Source organism: Nannospalax galili, unplaced genomic scaffold, assembly GCF_000622305.1.
Source record: "Nannospalax galili isolate Female #2095 unplaced genomic scaffold, S.galili_v1.0 scaffold444, whole genome shotgun sequence".
Taxonomy (NCBI): domain Eukaryota; kingdom Metazoa; phylum Chordata; class Mammalia; order Rodentia; family Spalacidae; genus Nannospalax; species Nannospalax galili.
The window spans coordinates 2,296,332-2,312,796 of NW_008354022.1; positions in this window are offsets into that span (position 1 = coordinate 2,296,332).

Here is a 16,465-nt window from a genome sequence, read left to right on the forward strand (position 1 = left end):
CCAAATCATTTTGGAACTCTTGGTACTCATTTGGTCTGGACTTATAGTATTTGGTACAATTAACTATTGTCCAGTTCTCAAAACTTGGGTTTCCTTTGATGTCTGTGTGCATAATGTGCGCTCACGTAAGCGTGCGTGTGTGTGCATGTGTGTGTGTGTGTGTGTGTGTATAAGTGAATGTATTTCTGTATGCGAATATATTCCTGTAAGTGTGCGCACGTGTATGCCTATGTACATATATGCATGTGAGTATGCACATGGAGGCCAGAGTTCAATACCAATTGTATTCCTTCATAATTCTCTACCTTACTTTATAAGATAGTCTCTTACAAAACCCAGAGCTTGTCAATCCAGTTATACTGGTGGGCAACAAGCCCCAGAGATCCTCCTGTCTCCACCTCCCGAGTCCTGTGATTACAGGTTGTATTAGTTACTTTTCTGATGCTGTAATAAAACACTATGACCATAAACAACTTATGAAAGAAAAGATAATAGTTTGTAGTTCCAGAGGATGAAAAATCCATCATGGCAGGGAGGCACTGCAGCCTAGCTGCAGACATGGCATCAGGAGCAGGAAGTTGAGAGCTCACATCTTTAACACAAATACAAAGCAAAGAGTGAACTGGAAGTGGAGTGAAGCTATGAACTCTCAAAGCCCCCAGTGGCACATTTCCTCTAGCAAGACTCCAGCTCCTAAATGTTCCATGACTTCCCAAACAGTGTCTCCAACTGTGAACCAGGTGTTCAAATGCTTGTGCCAATGGGGGACTTTCTCATTCAAACCACCACACAGGTGCAGAATAATCACACCTGGCTTTTTTGTATGGTTACTGGAGGTCTGAACTCAGGTCCTTATGTCTGTGCAGCAAGTACTTTCACACCAGCCCACAATGCAAGGTTCCTAGGACTTTCTATCTTTGTTGTTGGTTTTTCATCCCATCTCTTTTATCATGTGAAATGATGGTGTTACTTAATGTTTAATTCTTAAATTCTCTCCAGTCTCCTAAGATGCCATCATCTGTTCACAAGATGACAACCCATCTGATGGGTGGGTAGCCATCTATCTACAAATGCAACAATTCAGCTATATTCTGATGAGTCTCAAAAAACATGTGCTCTACCCTTGAAGAACAAATGAACAGGAGTCAATATTTTTAAGGATGTGGAAACCAATAAATCATCATTTTTATGACAAAGAGCTTATATTTTAAGTGAGTGAGAGATACATTATACAGATTTTATATCTGTGTGTATGTGAGTATAGAGGTGGGAAATATGCATATATATGTATGCATATGTGTGGAAGTGAGAAGACAACCCTGGGTGTCATCCTCAGGAATGTCATCTACCTCCTTTAAGACAGGGTCTCTGTCTGGAAGACTCTGGGTAGGCCAGCTAGGCTAGCTTCCTGGTGAGTCCTAGGGATCCACCTGTCTCTACCTCCCCAGCATAAATGAGGTATTAAAACTCAAGTGATTTAAGACTGACAGCTAACAGGGTGTCTGATTTTATTTGAGACTGTATAGAGAGCCAGAAGACTATAAAACTCCCCATTGTCTTATATGTAAAGAGCAGGGAGCATTCCTCAGTTGTTGACAATGAAAATGGACTTCAGCTCATTTAAAAAGCAAAGGAAGGGCTGGAGAGATGGCTCAGTGGTTAAGGGCACTGGCTGCTCTTGCAGAAAGCAGGGAGCATTCCTCAGTTGTTGACAATGAAAATGGTCAGTGGTTAAGGGCACTGGCTGCTCTTGCAGAGAACCTGGGTTTGGTTCTTAGCACTCACATAGTGGCTAACAGCAGTCCTTAACTCCAGTTCCAGTGGATCCGACACCCTCTTCTGGCCTCCACAGGCACTGCATACATGTGGTGCACTTACATACATGCAGACAAATACTCATATGCATAAAATAAATGAGAGCTTATTTGGAGGTTCTAGCAGGGGATTGCAGCTACTCATATACCCTTGACTAAACACCAGTCCTCCTCTCTCAGGGTAGCTCACCCTCTTCAGATGGAGCATGCAGTTTCAGGAGGGACACATATGGAACATTAAGGGAGGAAGGAGACACCTGATCAACCAAATCAACCCTGGAAACCAATGGGGTGAAAGATCACCCTCACATCTGACAGGAAAAAATCTCCCTTCGAGTTGTTGGTCGGGGTAGTCCAAGAGACTCGCAAAATAACAGAGGCTATTGTCACAGCCCTTGATTGCCTCCCAGAGCTTGAAGGTAAGACCCTATTGTTGAAGAAAGGACATATTTTGAACACAGGACTTGGAACAATGGAGTTGGGACTGACTTAGATGACACCTCCCTGAAGACTTGTGCTCATAGTTTTGGAGGACACAATGCAAGCTGCTAAGGGAGAAAATCGATCAGTGGTCCAACCCCAGCTTTAAAGCCTAATAACCACAGCAATGACTGGCACAGCAAACTATATCAGTGCAATAGTGGCACTTTTATCTTGGGGATAATCAACAGCTGTCCAATTGAACTTGAAACCTACTCAATGGGAGGCACTCTTGTGTGGCATTGTAAACATAGCCAAACTATTGGCCATATATATAGTTTAGAAGGTCATAGAGCCTAGAGAAAAACCCTATGTCTATCACATCCTTAGACAAATGTAATTTCTTATTATATGCTAAATATGTATCCTTATATTTACAGATACGTATGTCAGTCACAGATGGAGACTATTACAGAATTCTACAACTGGTTACACACAGATAATAAGTGTCTCTGAGATGCCTAGCTCTAAATGATGCATCTACAATGGAAAGTTCATGTAACATAGTTGAACAAGGGGTAGAGAGAATGCTTATGCATCCCTCAACTCTCACCAATGAAGCTTCCTCATGTAATAGAGGACAATGAACACAGAAGGTCACACCTGGCCAAAGTGTAGAGACTAAGAGACAGCAGAGTGTGTGTCCCTGGTTAGAATGCATATTAAATCTCACCCACCCAGGGTTCAGGAACCATTGTGGAAGAAGGGTCAGAAAGATTTAAGAGCCAGGGGTGGTACATGACCATAAGATAACAGAGTCTTGCAGGTTTCAGAGAACTTGCTCAATATGAACTTACAGAAATGGTGACAGCCTATACAAGACCCATTCAAACTCAATCAAACAAAACCCAGCAGAGAACCAGGGAAATGAGCAGGAGGCCCCAAGCTTAGCTGAGGAACTATTGGCAGCTGATCACTGCTGGGTGAGGGAGAGTCAGTCTTCTTTAGGGGAGTGACAATAGATAGGCTGACCAGGCTCCAATGGATGAACTCACACCGAGAGACATCTGGGGATACAAACTTGACTCGATAGGCTTTGACATAGATGACAGAATGCTTGAAATTCTGTGGTTGGGGTATGGGGGGATGCAGATAGGGGAAGGGATCTAAATATGACTAAGATGTCTTGTATGACGTGTACAAAATTGAATAAAAATACACACTGAGAAAAAAATATGTGTTCAAAGAATAATTGTAGTAATTGTTTTAGAGGAGAGAATCCAAGAGTAACTTTGATTTATATGCGTGTTGTATTTGAAGCAGTGAAACCTGTAGTTAAAGTTGAATTTGAGTAGCATATAACATTAACTTCTGTTTGATGGTTTTATAATTCCCACAGAATAGATCCTTCAAAAAACAGGAACTTGAAAAAATGAATACATAAAAAAATTAAAGGAATCATGTTTGGTGGTACACACCTGTGATCCCATCTCTGGGGAAGCTGAGGCAGGAGGATTGCTACTGTTTCAGGGCTAGCCAGGACTATATACAGAGTTCCAGGCCAACCTGGACTGCACAGAATGAGACTCTGTTTCCAAAACAAAAATAGAACTGGAGATGACTCCGTTGATAAAGTGTTTGCCTTGCAAGTGTGAGGACCTAAGTTTCATCCCCAGAACCCACGTAAAAAATGTTGGATATGGTGGTGTGATCTTAGTGGTGGGGAGGCAGAGGCAGGTAGGTAGTCCTTAGGACTCACTGATCAGCCAGCCTAGCCTACTTGGTGAGCAATAGGCCAATGAGAGACCCTATTTCAAAGAAGTTGGATAGGATTTCTGAGAAAAGACAGCTGAAGTTGCCCTCTGTCCTCCACATGCAGGTACACACACACATGCACACGCGCAGGAACATGAACACAGGCAGGAACATGCACACACATATAATAAACCTACATAAAAAATCAATAATAAAAAAATGATAAATGAAATACATTAAAAATCTCTTGCGGTCAATTTGGAATTCTTTCATAGACTAATGCAAAAACTTTCCATGTTTTTTAGCCTGTCTGGTTTTGATGAATAAATTATTTTTCTGTCTAGTGGGAAGGTTGGAATACTGTGTTTAACTATCTTGTTGGAATTCAAAACCAATCACCAGAATAAATGAAAATAAACCCGGAAACAGCTTGTGTGTATCAGTGTTTTTCAGTGATGAGAGCATTATGGGATGCTGAGGGATGTCACAGAGGACACAATCATGTTCCTCTGGATGTGGAACACTTGAGATTTGACAGCTTCACATTTTTCTTTATTTTTGTGAAGGCAGGACCCTGACAGGTCTAAATTTGGCCACCCATGTTGACCGTTTTTCTTGTAAATGGCAGTGAAGGAAAGGCGGAGGGGGGGCGGGGGGCAGACACCTTATTAATCACTGAGTTGCAATTTTATAGCACCGTGCCCAGAGGAACACTCTGAGCTATCAGCCACAGTCTGGAAAACACACGACTTGAACAAATTTAAGACTAGCAATTCCACAGGTGGACCTGAGCCAGGGTTCTGTCTGGCCGGCATGGTGCCCGGGAGCCTGTCTGGGCTGCACTTACCACTCAACAGGAAATGGCCAACAGGATGGATTCACTATGAGTTTCCATATTGAGAATAGTTCTTCCTCCCTCCTTTCCTTCCTTCCTCCCTCCCTCCCTCTCCCCTTCCCTTCTTCCCTTCTTCTGTCCCCCCTTCCTTCCCTCCTTCCTTCCCTCCATCCATCCCTCCCTTCCCCTCTTCCTTCCTTTCTACCTCTTTACTCTCTGTTTTTTCCTCCTTCGCTTCCTCTTCCTTCCCTCCTCTTTTGTTCTTCTTTTGGCCTTCCTTCTCTTTTTGTCTTCTTCCGCCTCTTCCCCCTCCCCTCTCTTCCTTCTCCTCCTCCTCATCCCCCTCTTCTTCCCCCTTTGCCTCTACCCTCTGCTTGTTTTCCAGTACCAGCCTCTAGGCATCTATTTATTTTGAGAAAGGATCTCCCTATGTAGCCCAGGCTAGCTTTGGTCTCATGGTACTCCTTCTGTCTCAGCCTCTGGATAGTTGGCATTACATGCTTGAGCCACCACACCTGACTTGTGTATCTTTTTTCCTTTATTTTGATGTGTGTGTATGTTTATGTGCATGTGTGATATGTGTGTGCAGTGTGCAAGTTCTATGTGTACATGTGTATGTGCATACACAGAGGCCAGAGGAGGATGTCAGGGGTCCTGCTCTATCTACCTTATTCCGTTGACACAGGATTTCTCACTGAACCTGCAGCTAGGCCAGCAGCCAGCAGGCCCCAGGGATTCTCCCATCTCCACCTCTCACAGTACTGTGGTTATGGGCACGTGCACAGCCACGTTCAGCTTTTTTATGTGGGTGCTGAGGACCCCCATGCTTGTGCAGCAAGTGGTCTTGCCACTGAGCTATCTCTTCAGCCCCTGCGTATGTTGTTTAAATCAGTATTGTGTCCTCCAGACTCAATGAGTAGTGGATGCTCAGAAATTTTTGCTAAATGAATGAATGAGTGAATGGATTTGCCTTTTTAGACTGCCATAGTCTATTGGGAACTTTTTTATCAAGCTAATTTGCTTCTCCTTCTGGGAACAAACTTGATGGAGGAGGCTGATTGAGAGCAGGGGGTCAAGAGCTTCTCTCAGGAGATGAGAAAGAATTGGGTGGGATTTTTCAGAAAGACTTCGTTATGTCTGGGATACACCAGTATGATGGGTTGAACTCCACAGGAATCCTGTGGGAAGGGGAGGGGGAGATGGAACACTGAAATCTTGCCTGTGCCAAGAACTGAGGACAGTTGCTCCATTTGGTGACTGTGCAGGAAATATGGACAGGAAATAGGCAGTTGGCTTTGGCAAGTGGCAGGTGCTATGTAAACAGCAAAGCTGGTGCTTGTCTAGTCAGAAGTCCACGTGCGTTCACAGCACGTGTCTGGAGGCTCAGAGGACTGAGAAATGACTGAAGCTGCCTGCAGCCATATACACGCTGGGGGGGGGCGTTCTGTGTGCTCATGTGGTCGTGCATATAGCACGCATGAACCCACATGTGTAATCACAACTATGTGACATGTATGTTGTGTGTTCGTGTACATGCATTAATGTGTGCAGTGCATGCGTTTGCATGTACGTTTACTTATGTGTGTTCATGTGACTGCATGTGTTCATATGTGTGCATGTGTGTTCATATGTGCACACATGCCATCACAGTGTTCATGTGGAGGCCAGAGGAAAACCTTGTGTTTTGGTCCTCATCCTCATCTCCCAATTTTTTGACACAGGTCTCTTGTTCTTTGTGCTGTGTGAGCTGGGCTGGCTGGCTCAGGAGCTCCCAAGTATTCTCTTGTCCCTGCCTTTCATCTCCCCAAAGGAACATTCATGCACACAGCTTTACATGGATTCTGGGGATCTGAACTCAGGCATCATATTCTCATGGCAAGCACTTTACCCACCAAGCCATCTTCCCATCCTTGTGGTAAGTCTTGGATTTACTCTACTCTTTTGTAGGGCATGCTAGGTGTTCTGATGGCATGTCCATGGAATATTGCTGTCTGTGGTTGTAACTGGCATACTATATATATATGCTATACTATACATTACTAAATATATAGTAAATATATATGAAGAAAATGAAATAAATATGTTGAAGAAACATCTACCCTTGCATGCTCATTATAGCATCACTGACAACAGTCAAAACATCAACATAATCAATGATTGAACTGAGACAGAAAATGTGGTATAAAGCCAGCCATGATGGGGCATGTCTGTCACCCCAGCACTCAGGAGGTAGAGGCAGGAGGATCATCCAGTTCAAAGTCATCTTCAGCTACGGACAGAGTTCAAGGCCAGCCTGGGCTACATGAGATCCTGGTGAGAAAATACGAATGGGGCCAGAAAGATGGCTCAGGGGGTGAAAGCACTCAGCACAGAAGCCCAGAATCTGAAAATTATCTTTTGACATCCACAGGCACACTACAGCATGCACGTGTCCACATCCAATCACACAATGATAATAAAAAATGAAATTAAGCGAATAGATGACAACAACAACCAAAACCAAAATGACCAAAAATAAAATATGATACAGATACACAGTAGAATGCTACTCAGCCATAAAAGTCTGAAATTTTCTAATTTCCACCAACCTGGATAAACTTGGTGGAATCATGTGAGTTGAGATAATTCAGGTGCTGAAAGACAAACACTACATCATCTCAGTTATATGTGGGATATAAAAAGCTGGTCTTCTAGTATACAGTAGAATGGCATTAGCAGTCTTGGGCTCTTAGAGAGATCAGGGGTCAAGGATATGTGGAGGACAACAGCTATATAACTGCAGTTACACAGACGTCTCAAGGGCACGGAGCATGGGGAGAATATTGCCCATATATCATGTACTTATATGAAAATGGCTTTATGAACTAAAATTTGTATGTTAATACATTTACTCAGAGATTAAAACAGCAGCAGACTAGGACACCAGAAAAACAGCATTATTCAAGTGCTTCAATGGTGATTTGCCCTTAAAATTTTTTTCTAATTTTTATTTATTTTATGTGTATGAATGTTTTGGCTGCATGTATGTTAAATGAACCCATATTATGCAATGCCAGCAAGGTCAGTAAAGGGTGTCGGATCCCCTGGAGCTGGAGTAAGGATGGCTGTTAGCTGTCATGTGAGTTCTGAGAACCGAACCCACGTCTTCTTTAAGAGCCGTCAGTGCTCTTAATCACAAACCATCTCTCTAGCTCCTTATTTTTTTTAATTGATTGATTTTTGTTTTATGTGTGTAAATGTTTTCCCTGAATGTATATAAGTGTATCCATATCATTCAATGACTGTAGAGACCAGAGGACAGCATTGGATTCCTAGGAACTGGAGTTACTGACAGTTGTTAGCTGCCATGTAGGTGTTGGGATCCAAACATTGGTCCTCTGCAAGAGCAAACAGAGCTCTTAATCACTGAGTCACGTCTCAAGTACTTGATTTACACATTTAATCAGATGTGACCTAAATTGTAACATTGGAGCTTCCTGGCAAATGTTCAATATGCATTCTAGGAATGGGAGCGTGACTCAGGGGCAGAGCACCTGCCTAGAGTTCCCCAGTGAGGGGCTGAGGCTGTACGCTCAGTGGTAGAACACCTGCCTACCATACATAAGACCTTCTGTTCAAATCCCAGCAAAACACACACAGACACAGACAGTCTCTCTCTCTCTCTCTCTCTCTCTCTCTCTCTCTCTCTCTCTCTCTTTCTCTCTCTCTCTCTCTCTCACACACACACACACACACACACACACACGTTCACAACCAGGAACTCACCCACATTGAGAAGCCAGCATTACTACCTTCAAAGGGTGAGATCCCTGGTGAGCTACTCACCTTTCTTTTGGCCCCATCACTTTCAAGTCCAACCACTGTCCAGTGTTGCCATAATGGGAACTAAATTGCAGCACACGAGTGCTTTGTAATTTAAGATTTTTCTCAACAACAACAAAAAACTAGTTTGAATAATTTTTTGTCCTACTAGAGAAAACTTTTTATTTTATGTGATTAAAATAAAAATAGAATCTTGAAGTACATGTTCTTTCTGATCTCCCTTGCCTTCTTAACATGAGAACCTGAATTTGGTTCTTGAGCTAGTTCTGGATGTGGTTAGCATGTGAGTATAATCTCAGTGCTGGGGAGGTGCAGGCAAGAGCATCTCTGGGGTTCACTAGCAGGCAAGCCTAGGTGAACTGGGAAGCTCTAGCTTCAGTGAGAAACCCTGTCCCCAAAATAAAGTGGAACATGCTTGAGGAAGACAGCCAGCACGGACCTGTCTCCTCTACAAATGCACATGGACACACATATACATGCACACTCAAATAATTTTCACATAAATACTAGTCATGATAGTTTAATAGAAAGTTTCAAAACTATAAATCTCAGTCAACCCTTGTTATTAGCAGATTTTATATTCACGAATTTGTAAGCTTGCTAAAATTTATAATCTCCCAAAATAAATGCTTTCTGTATTTTTAAAGTCATGCGTAGACCTTCATTGAGGTCAGATGAAGCTATGTTCTGCTTGCTTTGGCTTCTACACAGTCATGGCCAGAGGCTGGAGTCAGGATAGGGTGGAAAGTTCTGCCTCTGGGACCAGTTGAACAGGGCTTAAATCTCTGATCTGGCAGCTGTGATTTGGGTAGATGATCTCAGACAAGTCATTTTACCCTTCTCCATCTCATTTTCTCACTTGTAGAATAAATAATAGAGACTATCAGCATGAGTTGTGTTTAGAACTTCAGATGATATTCTATGTGAGATATGTATTCTTATTCTTTTTTAAAAATTATTTTTATTTTATGTGGATGAGTGTTTTGCCTACATGTATTAAGAGCACCTACATCATGCAATGTCCATGAAGGCCAGAAAAAAGCACAGGGTCCCCTGGAACTGGAGTTATGGATGGTTTTTAGCTGCCATGTGGGTCCTGAGAATTGAACTCAGATCCTCTGCAAGAGCAGCCGGTGCTCTTAACCACAGAGTCATCTCTCCAGCCCCTCCCCACTTTAAATTTGAGTGTGGATGTGTATGCAGGCACCCATGAAAGCCAGAAATGGGGGCAGGGGACATCAGATTTCTTGGAGCTAGTGTTCAGGGTTTGTAAGTCTCCTGACATAGGTGCTGGGATCCCAATGCTGACCCTCTGACACTCTTTTAACCGCTGAGTCATTTCTCCAGCCCCTGCTGTTTCTTCTTATAGTTAACGTGATTATTTCTTTCCCTCATCTTTATTATTAAAACCTTAACTATGAAAGAAACAGTGAATGAATCATATATCCAAAACCTGGATACCCTCCACTGACACCTAACAACTGTTATTCTTTTGTCTTATCTATTTTACTTATATATGTATGAGTATAGCCTTAAGATTTTTTATGAACCTTTCATAAGTTGTAAAAATAATATTTATCCCAAATTATTTCACAGATATGTTCTAGGGATAAGAACACCCCTTATGATATTATTGTGGTTACATTGGTAACATTCATAGTAATTTTCTGATAGTATCTAATAGCTAGTGCATATCCAAATTGTGTCCTTGTCATAGTTAGCTTCAACTATGAATTTGACACAAACTAGAGTCACCTGGGAAGAAAGAACCTCAACTGAGGAATTTTTCCCATCAGACTGACCTCTGGCCATGTCTATAGGGCATTTTCGTGATTGTTGGTTAATGTAGAAGTTTTCAGCCCACTGTGGGTGATACCATCCCTAGGCTGGTGGGCCTGGGCTGTGTAAGAAAGCAAACCAGAGGAGCAAGTCCTTAAGCAGCGTTCCTCCACGATCTCTGCTTCAACTCCAGCCTCCAGGTTCCTGCCTTGAATTCTTGCTTTGGCTTCCCCTCATGATGGTAACCTGTAATCTGAAATAAACCCTTTTCCTCCCCAAATTGCTTTTGTTCATGGTGTTTATGACAGCAACAGAAAGCAACTGGAACCATCATCAACTGGCTTTCATAGCCCTTTTCTCTTTTGAACCAAGATCCCCATCAAGTTACATTCTACATTCTGTTATTTTGACTGTCTGGATTTCTTTGGACCAGCTCTCTTGTCTGTGCTGTTATGTTTGGCAAGAATTTATCTTATTGTTTGAATCTTCCCAAACAATAATTTACTAAGTCAAAATAATAAGATATTTGGGGACTTATATTTATAAATAAATACATGGTGGCATTAGTAAGATGGGGAAAGATGGAAGTCTAATACTGCAGGTTCTTTTGTCTCTCTCTCTCTCTCTCTCTCTCTCTCTCTCTCTTGCTCTCCTCTCTGTGCCTGTGTATATGCAAGTTTGAATGTATATAGGCACACAGTTTTTGGGTGCACATGCTTATGGAAGCACAAGGGTGACATCAAGAATTATCCTCTATTGATCTTCCACATTATACAGGGAGGCAGGGTCTCTCAGGGAAACAAGATCTCATGCCTATGGCTAGACTTGCCAGCCAGCTTGCTCTGGGGGATCCCCTGTCTCTGCCTTCTGAGGCTGGAATTACAGGCAGGCTGCCATGCCCACTGGGCATTTACATGGGCTCCAGGGATTTGAACTCTAGACCTCATATTATGCAGCAAAGTGCTTTGCCCACTGAACCATCTCCCCAGCCCTACTGTAGGGTTTTATGAATATGCAATCTTTCCATCTTAGCATGACAGGTGTTGGGGTGGCTAGAGTGTACCACATGGCTGACCACATGGTGTTGGACAGTCCTGCATACTTCACTTGAAGACAGGGAAAAGAGAAGAGGCAGTTTGCTTAAAATGTCTCTGGCCTGATCTTAAGTACCTAAAGTCTGCCATAGCTTATTTATTTATTTATGAAACTGCACACCATCATCTTATCTTTCCACACCCTAAATATCTTCTTATATGTTAAACAAATGAGATAATCTAGATGAATCACCACCCCCCCCCGTGTGTGTGTGTGTGTGTGTGTGTGTGTGTGTGTGTGTGTGTTTCATGTTCAGGTGGGTGTGCCACATTTGTATGCAGAGGTCAGAGGATAACCTTGGGTGTGTTTGTTACAGCCATCCATGTTTTTATTTGATTTCTTGAGACAGGCTCTCTCATTGGTCTGAAATTTCCAAGTAGGTTAGGCTGGCCAATGAGCCCCAAGGATCCTCCTGTCTCTGCTTCCCCAGAGCTGGGATTATAAGAGCGGACTACCATGCCTAGCATTTAAAATTTATTTTAAGTGTGTGAGTTCTTTGCTTGCATGTATGTTAGTGTACCTGTGTTGTGAAAACCCACAGAAGCCAGAAGAGAGTGTTGGATACCCTGGAAATGGTGTTACAGATGGTTATTAGCCATCATGTAGGTGCTGGCCCTGGTCCTCTAGAGAGCAGCCAATGCTCTTAGCTGCTGAGCATCTCTCCAACTCATGCTTGGCATTTCTATGCAGATGGTGGGTGTCAAACTCAGGACCTCATACTGTGTAGTAAGTGCTCTACCCACTGAGCCAGCCATCTTTACAGTCTCTGAGTGACATTTGATATCTGTTCTTTCTAACAATCTTGGAATCTCAAGGACTCCAGGTGGAGAAAAAGGAAGAGGAAAACCTGTTTCTGAAGCACCTCCTTGTTTCTAGCATGCTTCCGTCCGCCGAGCAGAATTCAGATGTTATAGCTTCTTCTGTTTCTTGATTTTAAGAGCTGTGGATATTTTCCAAAGAAATATATATAGCATAGTCTTAAAAAATATTTTATTATTATTTTATCTGTATGAATGTATTGTCTGTATGTATGTAAGCGCATTATCTGTTGCGTAATATCCGTAGAGGGTATCGGATCCCCTGGAACTGGAGTTACAGATGGTTGTTAGCTGCCATGTGGGTACTGGGAACTGAACCCAGGTCCTCTGCAAGAACAGCCAGGGCTCTTAATTGATGAGTCATCTCTCCAGTCTCTCCTAGTTTTTTTTTTTTTTTTAATTTTAAATTACACTTAACCTGGGAGTTTTTTTTTCCTTAATGTCTTGGAGATCTTTTTCATTTTCTATTCAAGTTCTTTCTTACCTTAGTTACATTTACTTCAATGAACTCTGGAGATTCCTCACTTGGGAGGATTAAAGTCCTTGAGTTTGCTTAAACTCTCAAATTTGCAAGATTGGATCACATCCATCTACCTTTTCCTCCTCATCATTCTTTACAGAGGTTCGGTATGTTGCTTTTCCTATCGAAGTATTAGTTACTTTCTTCGTTGCTTTGATAAAACATACAACTTAAGGAAGGAAGAGTTTATTCTGGCTCACAGTTCCAGGGCATAGTTCATCACGGAGGGAGGCATGGTGGCAGGAGCCTGAGGCAGCTGCTCACTTTGCATCCACAGTCAGGAAGCAGAGAGAGGTAAATGCTGGTGCTCAGCTTACTTTATCCTTTTTATTCAGTCTAGGGCCTGAGCCCATGGGATATGCTGCCAACATTCAGGGTGGGTCTTCCCAATGCAGATAGCTCCTCCTCACAGACATACCTTGAGGCTTGTCTCTGTCAGTCTCAAAAACAAACAAACAAACAAAACAAACAAACAAACAAAAAAACCACAACTCTTACCTCAAAGCAGATAAGAAACAGTTTATTCTGGAGTCAAAGTATGAGTGACCATGGCCCAGAAACACAGATTTGCATTACTTCAAATTTTGTGTTCCAATGTGGAAGCAGTGTCGTGATTTTAAAATGGTAATAGAATGAAGGAACTTATGAATCAAGACACTTTTCAAACACATTGGTGCAGACATCAGAGAGTCAGGTTACAGCAAAGTGGAGAAACGTGTTACAGGCCTCAGGCACTATCTGTTGACACGCTTGGCTTTGGGTCTGTGGAAGTTAGTGATCTGCTACATTAATACCTTCCAAAGAAAAACCAGTGCTTTTTTTTGCATGTTCCAAATGATTTACCCAACATTCACAAAGCAGTTAGGTCAGGTACAGAGGAGGACAACAAACGGCTACTAAGGGGACAAAAGATGACCCAAGATCACTTGGCTCTGAACTGGCCATATTGTAACCTGTCTACCACCATTGACATTCTAATCAGCTAGTCAGCCTTGCAGAGGGTCCACTTTGAAGGTGCACCTTTTTCCTAGGAGCTTTTGTTCACATCTCCTAAGTGATTCTAGTTCTTGTTAAGTTGATAGCCAATATTAACCATCACTCCAAGCTAGCCAAACTTCAATATCACTCCTAGTTCTGAGCCAGTCTTAACTTGAGCAGGATATACAAGCCAGCCAGTGGCAGATGCATGAGCTATCACTGACTTGGTATGTGGGTGGAGTTCTAGCTTCCCCATGTTCTGTCTCAGTGCAGAGGCTGCTGTCTTCAGCATCTTGCCCAGCATTGCCACTACCTGCTGAGATCAGACCTTGCTGTAGTGCATCTGGCTGGGGTCTGTGTTGGTTAGTTTTTGTCAACGTGACACAAACTAGAGTCACCTGGGAAGAGAGTGTCTCAACTGAAGAATTGCCTCCATCAGATTGTGGGCATGTCTGTGAGGCATTTTCTTGATTATTGGGTGATGTGGGAGAGCTCAGTCTATTCCTTGGCAGGTAGTCCTGGGTTGTATAAGAAAGAAGGCTGAATACAGGCCAGACAAGCAAGCCAGTAAGCAGTTTCTCCATGGTCTCTGCTTTGGTTCCTGCCTTCAGGATCCTGCCCTGACCATCCCTCCATAATAAACTGTAAAGTGTAAGGTGAAATAAACCCTTTCCTCCCCAATTTGCTTTTGATCAGTGTTTTATCATAGCAATAGAGGCACAAGCTAGAACAGTCATAGTTAATGCTATGAACCTAGGGAACTGTACTTTGAGAACCATGGGATTTCAACACAGCAATAGAGGCACAAGCTAGAACAGTCTTAATGCTATGAACCTAGGGAACTGTACTTTGAGAACCATGGGATTTCAACAAGGTAAACAGCAACTGGGAATAAACAGAGGGTCTGGGAGGAAGCCATGACACCTGGATGGTCCTCCGGAGCCCTTCCACAGGCAGGCGCTGAGCCCCAGTGTCCCTGTCAAGCTGAATTTCCAGTTCTACCTTTGCTCTTAGCAGCAGGGAAGGAAGAATTACCTCACAGTCTCAATACCTCCAGGCCCTTCTCTCTGCTCACTCTTCCTCTGAAATTCTCTACCAAGGTGGGAGTGAGGGATGAAGATGCTCCATAGGGGGCAAACAGTAAAAAAAGAAACCACATTTGAGTTTGCATGGGTCTTGTGCATGCCGTCAGCATTGCTGTAAGTTCATTCCAGCAAGTTCCCAGGAGCCTAGAAAAACGTTTCCTTGTGGTCATCCACCACTGCTGGCTCTTACAACCTTTCTGTTCCCTCTTCCTCATTGTGTGAAATGGACAAAAACTCAATAAAAAGTATATATTGAAAAAATTCTATATATTATCAATAAAAAATAAAAGTGCAGCAACAAAAAGAAACCCCAAGAGCTAGTTTTCGGACCCAGGTGGTTTATCCCTCAGAAAACTAAGGTTTGAGGGAGGCATAAGTGTTGGGGGAAAGAAAGGATTTATTCACCGGCAGGAAAAAACAAAGTGGAAGAGGAAGATTGACTCAAAACTTTAGCTTTTCTCCAAAATAGAATAGGAGTAAGGAGGTAGGAGCTGGGGGGTAGTGATCGCCTGTAATTCCAGCACTCAGAAGGCTGATTCAGGAGGACCGGGAGTCTAGACCTGCCTGGGGCTACATGGTGAGTTCAGGGTTAGACTGGGTTACAGAATGTGCTCACAGCTTCAGCTGTCAAGTTGACACACCTGGGTAGAAAGAGCCTCTAGAGGTGAATTGCCTCCATTGGACTGGCCTGTGGCCATGTCTGTGGGGCATTTTCTTGATTGTTGAGTGATGTGGGAGGGCCAAGCTCACTGTGGGCAGTGCCACCCCTGGGCATGTGGGCCTGTGTTGTATAAGAAAGCAGGCTGAGCACAGGCCAGGAGAGCAAGCTAGTAAGCAGCATTCCTCCATGGTTTGTGCTCCAGGTTCCTGACCTGAGTTCCTGCCTTGGCTTCCCTTGATGATGGACTATGCTTGTAAGCCAAATATACTGTATTCCTCCCCAAGTTGGTATTAGTCAAAGTGTTTTGTCACAGCAATTGAGAAGAGACTAGAACACAGAGTGAGTTTGAGGTTAGACTGGGCTATATAGTGAGTATGAGGTTAGACTGTACTACATGAGATGAACAACAAAAGAAATAATGAAAGCAGATATAATTAATTATTTAAGGTGTTCCAGAAATAGGGGCAGATCTTCCAGGAACTTGGGGGCCACATTTCACCCCTCTTTTTGTAGTCTGAGGTTTCTGACTGTGGTTGCTGGTCGGTAGTCATCTTTAGCCGTGAAGGTGGTGATAGAGACGAGACAGGTCTAAGTTGAGTTCACTGTGTATTATCATTTTGAGAAAAACATTTTTCAATTAGCACGCTTAGACACAGAGTCAGGTAGAATCTGACTCCAAGGTAAAGCTCTTCAGTGCCTGCAGTGGGACCTACCCAGTCATTGTCACCTAACTCATCTGTCACAGGATCCATCCACAGCAAAGCCAGGGGAAAAAATGCGTTGTCCAACCATGTGACCTCTAAAATGAACAAGCCAACTTAGACCTTCCCTCCCCTCCTTCCCCTCCCCTCTCCTCCTCTTCCCTCCTTCCCCTCCCCTCTCC